Source organism: Oratosquilla oratoria, chromosome 1, assembly GCF_046742065.1.
Source record: "Oratosquilla oratoria isolate Oo_2021 chromosome 1, ASM4674206v1, whole genome shotgun sequence".
In the NCBI taxonomy this organism is placed as follows: domain Eukaryota; kingdom Metazoa; phylum Arthropoda; class Malacostraca; order Stomatopoda; family Squillidae; genus Oratosquilla; species Oratosquilla oratoria.
This window is the reverse complement of record NC_134777.1, coordinates 100,102,133-100,107,132: the sequence shown is the minus strand read 5'-3', so window position 1 is coordinate 100,107,132 and position 5,000 is coordinate 100,102,133.

Sequence of the window (5,000 nt, the reverse complement as noted above, 5' to 3'; positions counted from 1 at the left end):
TGTATGTTCGATACGCTAAACGCTCTATAATCTGTAGACTCGATAGTCTGTTCAATAGGTACGCTGTACGTTAGATACGCTGTACCCTAGATGCGATATACGCTCGATGACCTTTACGATAGCTACGCAGTATGCTCGATACGCTGTCCGCTAGATACGCTGTAATACTTCATACGCTGTACGCTCGATATGCTAAACACTCGATAATTTGTGTCTTGGATACGCTGCACGTTAGATACGTTGTACGCTAGATACGATGTACGCAGGATGAACTTTACGCTTGATACGCAGTACACTAGATACGCTGTCCACTAGATACGCTGTACATTCCATACGCTGTATGTTGTATTCGCTATAAGGTAGACATGCTGTACACTCCATACGCTTTACGTTCCATTTGCTAAACGTTCCATAAGGTGTACGCTCAATAATCTATACGCTAGATACGTTGTACGTTTATTACGTTGTATGGTAGATGCGATATACGCTTGATACGCAGTACGCTAGATAAGCTGTAAGCTATATACGCTGTACACTTGATACGTTATAATCTCGATACGCTAAACGCTTGATAATATATATGCTCTATACGATGCACGCTAGATACGCTGAACGTTACATACCTTGTACGCTAGATGCGATGTACGCTTAATAAACTTTACGTTAGGTACGCAGTACGTTCTATACGTTGTCTGCTAGATACGCTGTACGTTTGATACGCTATACTTATGATACGCTGTAAGCTAGATACGCTATACTTATGATACGCTGTAAGCTAGATACGCTGTACACTCGATACGTTAAACTATCTTTAATATGTACGCTCGATACGCTGCACGCTAGATACGCTGTACGTTAGATACGTTGTTCGGTAGATGCGATCTACGCTCGATGAGCTTTAAGCTCGATACGCAGTACGCTAGATACGCTGTACACTCCATACGCTGTACGCTGGATACGCTAAATGCTCGATAATTTGTAGGCTCGATATGCTCTTACGCTAGATACGCTGTACGTTAGATACGTTGTACGGTAGATGCGATGTACGCTCAATGAGCTATACGCTCGATACGCAGTATACTAGATACGCTGTACGTCGATACGCTGTACGCTGTATACATTGTACGCCCAATACGCTATATGTTCGAAACACTATACGCACCATACGCTGTACTCTCGATACGTTGTGCAATCGGTACGCTCTACGTTCCATACCCTGTGCGCTATATTAGCTGTATGTTCAATATGCTTTACGCTCGATATACTGTTCGGTCGGTACCCTCGATACGCTGTACACTCTATACGCTGTATGTTTGATACGCTGTACACTCTATACGCTGTACGTTCGATACGCTGCACCCTAGATTTGTTGTAGGCTCGATTAACTGTACGTTCGATACCCTGTACGCTCGATACGTCATGTGGTCGATAATATGTACGCTCAATACGCTGCACGCTAGACACGCTATATGCTAGATACGCTGTACGATCAATACGCTGGACGCTAGATACGCTGAAGGATCAATACATTTTACGGTGGATACGCCGTACGCTAGATACGCTTTATGCTAGATACCCTGTACGTTCCATACGCTACACGCTCGATACACTGTTCGCCGCATACACTTAACGCTAGATCCTCTGTACACTCGATACGCTGTATGATCCATACACATTACGTTCCATACACTCTACGCTCGATACACCGTACGGTAGAAAAGCTGAACGCTAAAAACGCACAGGATTTATTCAGTCTTCGCTCGATACGCTGTTCGCTTGATACGATGTAAGCTCGATACGGTGTTCGCTAGATACGACGTACGCTTGATACGCTGTGTACACTTTACGCTGGAATAAAATGTCCCTAAAAGAGCAGAAAGATGGGTCCTCCAAAGACTGGCGGCTCCATACGCCGATACGCTGTACACTCGATACGCTGTACGTTCGATACGTTAAACTATCTATAATATGTACGCTCGATACGCTGCACGCTAGATACGTTGTACGCTCGATGAGGTTTAAGCTCGATACGCAGTACGCTAGATACGCTGTACACTCCATACGCTGTACGCTCGATACGCTAAATGGTCGATAATCTGTAGGCTCGAAACGCTCTTACGCTAGATACGCTGTACGTTAGATACGTTGTACGGTAGATGCGATGTACGCTCAATGAGCTTTACGCTCGATACGCAGTATACTAGATACGCTGTATGTCGATACGCTGTACGCTGTATACATTGTACGCCCAATACACTATATGTTCGAAACACTATACGCACCATACGCTGTACTCTCGATACGCTGTGCAATCGATACGCTCTACGTTCCATACCCTGTACGCTAAATTCGCTGTATGTTCAATACGCTTTACGCTCGATATACTGTTCGCTCTGTACGTTCGATACGCTGTACGTTCGATACGCTGCACCCTAGATTTGTTGTAGGCTCGATTAACTATACGTTCGATACCCTGTACGCTCGATACGTCATGTGGTCGATAATATGTACGGTCAATACGCTGCACGCTAGATACGCTATATGCTAGATACGATGTACGATCAATACGCTGTACGCTAGATACGCTGAAGGATCAATACATTTTACGGTGGATACGCTGTACGCTAGATACGCTTTATGCTAGATACGCTGTACGTTCCATACGCTACACGCTCGATACACTGTTCGCCGCATACACTTAACGCTCGATACTCTCTACGCTCGATACGCTGTATGATCCATACACATTACGTTCCATACACTCTACGCTCGATACGCCGTACGCTAGAAAAGCTGAACGCTAAAAACGCTATAAGCTCTATACGCTCTACGCTCGATACGCTGTTCGCTTTATACGATGTAAGCTCGATACGTTGTTCGCTATATACAACGTACGCTCAATACGCTGTGTACACTGTACGGTCGATAAATAAAATGTCCCTAAAAAAACAGAAAGATGGGTCCTCCAAAGACTGGAGGCTCCATACGCCGAGGGGTGCCATACGCTGGGGGCTCCATAAGCTTGGGATTCCATGCACTATGGGCTCTATGCACTGGGGCTCCATACGTTGGGGACACCATACCCAGGGGCTCCATACGCTGGGCTCTATGCGCTGGGGGCTCCATACGCTGGGGGCTCCATGAGCTGGGGGTTCCATGCGCTGGGGCTCCATGCGCTGGGGCTCCATGCTCTGGAAGTACCGTACGCTGGGGGCTCCATGTGCTGGGGGCTCCATGCGCTGGAAGCTCATGCGCTGGGGGCTCCATGCACTGGGGGCTCCATGCGCTGGGGGCTCCATGCACTGGGGATTGGATGTGCTGGGGGCGCCATACGCTGGGGACTCCATATGCTTGGGACTCCATACGCAGTGGGCACCATACGCTGGGGGCGCCATACACTGGGGACTCCATACGTACGGGCTCCAGACGCTGGGGACTCCAGACGCTGGGGACTCCAGACGCTGGGGACTCCATGCACTGGGTACTCCATACGCTGGGGGCGTCATACGCTAAGGGCGCCATACGCTGGGGACTCCTTGCGTTAGGGGCTCCATGCGCTGGGGGCTCATACGCTGGGGGCTCCATGAGCTGGGGGTTCCATGCGCTGGGGCTCCATGCGCTGGGGCTCCATGCTCTGGAGGTGCCGTATGCTGGGGGCTCCATGTGCTGGGGGCTCCATGCGCTGGGAGCTCATGCGCTGGGGGCTCCATGCACTGGAGGCTCCATGCGCTTGGGGCTCCATGCACTGGGGATTGGATGTGCTAGGGGCGCCATACGCTGGGGACTCCATATGCTGGGGACTCCATACGCTGGGGGCACCATACGCTGGGGGCGCCATACACTGGGGACTCCATACATACGGACTCCAGACGCTGGGGACTCCAGACGCTGGGGACTCCAGACGCTGGGGACTCCATGCACTGGGGACTCCATACGCTGGGGGCGCCATACGCTATGGGCGCCATACGCTGGGCACTCCATACGCTGGGGGTTCCATACGCAGGAAGGCGCCATCCATACGCTGGGGGTTCCCTGTGCTCAGAACTCCATGCGCTTGGAACTCCAGTGGGCTATGCGTTGGAAAGGCCCTGCCCTGGCTGGCAAACGTCCCCTGCGTTGGGTTCTCCATCATCTGAACATAAAAGAAAAATTCACTTACCTTTCATCTAATGTCCTCTTCCTTTGCCGTAGTTCCCTCCAAGGCCGTTCTACAAGGATCTCCTTGTCGTTGCAGTAGAGGCTGAACAATTCTCTGCTCTAAACCTGAAAAAGAAAATAATCAGTTAGAAGAAAAGAAATACATAATTATGTAAACTGCTATCCAATATTTACAAAACAGAAACTTTCCGTGAAGATCATTTGTTCACTTACCTCTTTCTGCCCAAGTCAATCCCTCGAAGGCCGTTCTCGAAGCATCTCGTTGTCGTTCCTGAAGACCCTATACTCCACCTGACCTTTGACTGTGGCAGGAGCCAGGTGTATCAAAAAGCACTGTCAAGAGGAAATCACAGATGAGCATCAATTATACGTGAATTATATACATGTGTGTGTGCTTGTGTGCATGTGCATGTTTATTTGTATGTATGTCTGAATACGCGTGTATGTATTTGTGCATGTATCTATGTGTATATAAGTGTATGGTTATGCTTGTGCTCGTGTATACGTGTGCATGTGTATGTGTGTATGCGTAAATGTGTGTATGTGTTTATATACATTTGTGTGTGTATACTTATGTGTACGTGTATTTGCATTTGTATGTGTTTGCATGTTTGGTAATATGCATGTGTACATGTTTTTATTTGTATGTGTATTTATGTGTACATGTGTATTTATGTGCACATGTGTATTTATATGTATTTGGATATGTAAATGCCTCTGGTTAATTGCTGTTCAACTACATCTGAAAGCAGAGGTAACAAGAATAGGCTATAGATCTGACTCCGATTCGAAGAGTGTATCAACAAGTAGCTACAAACCACAAAGAAGAAATTTTTAATTGG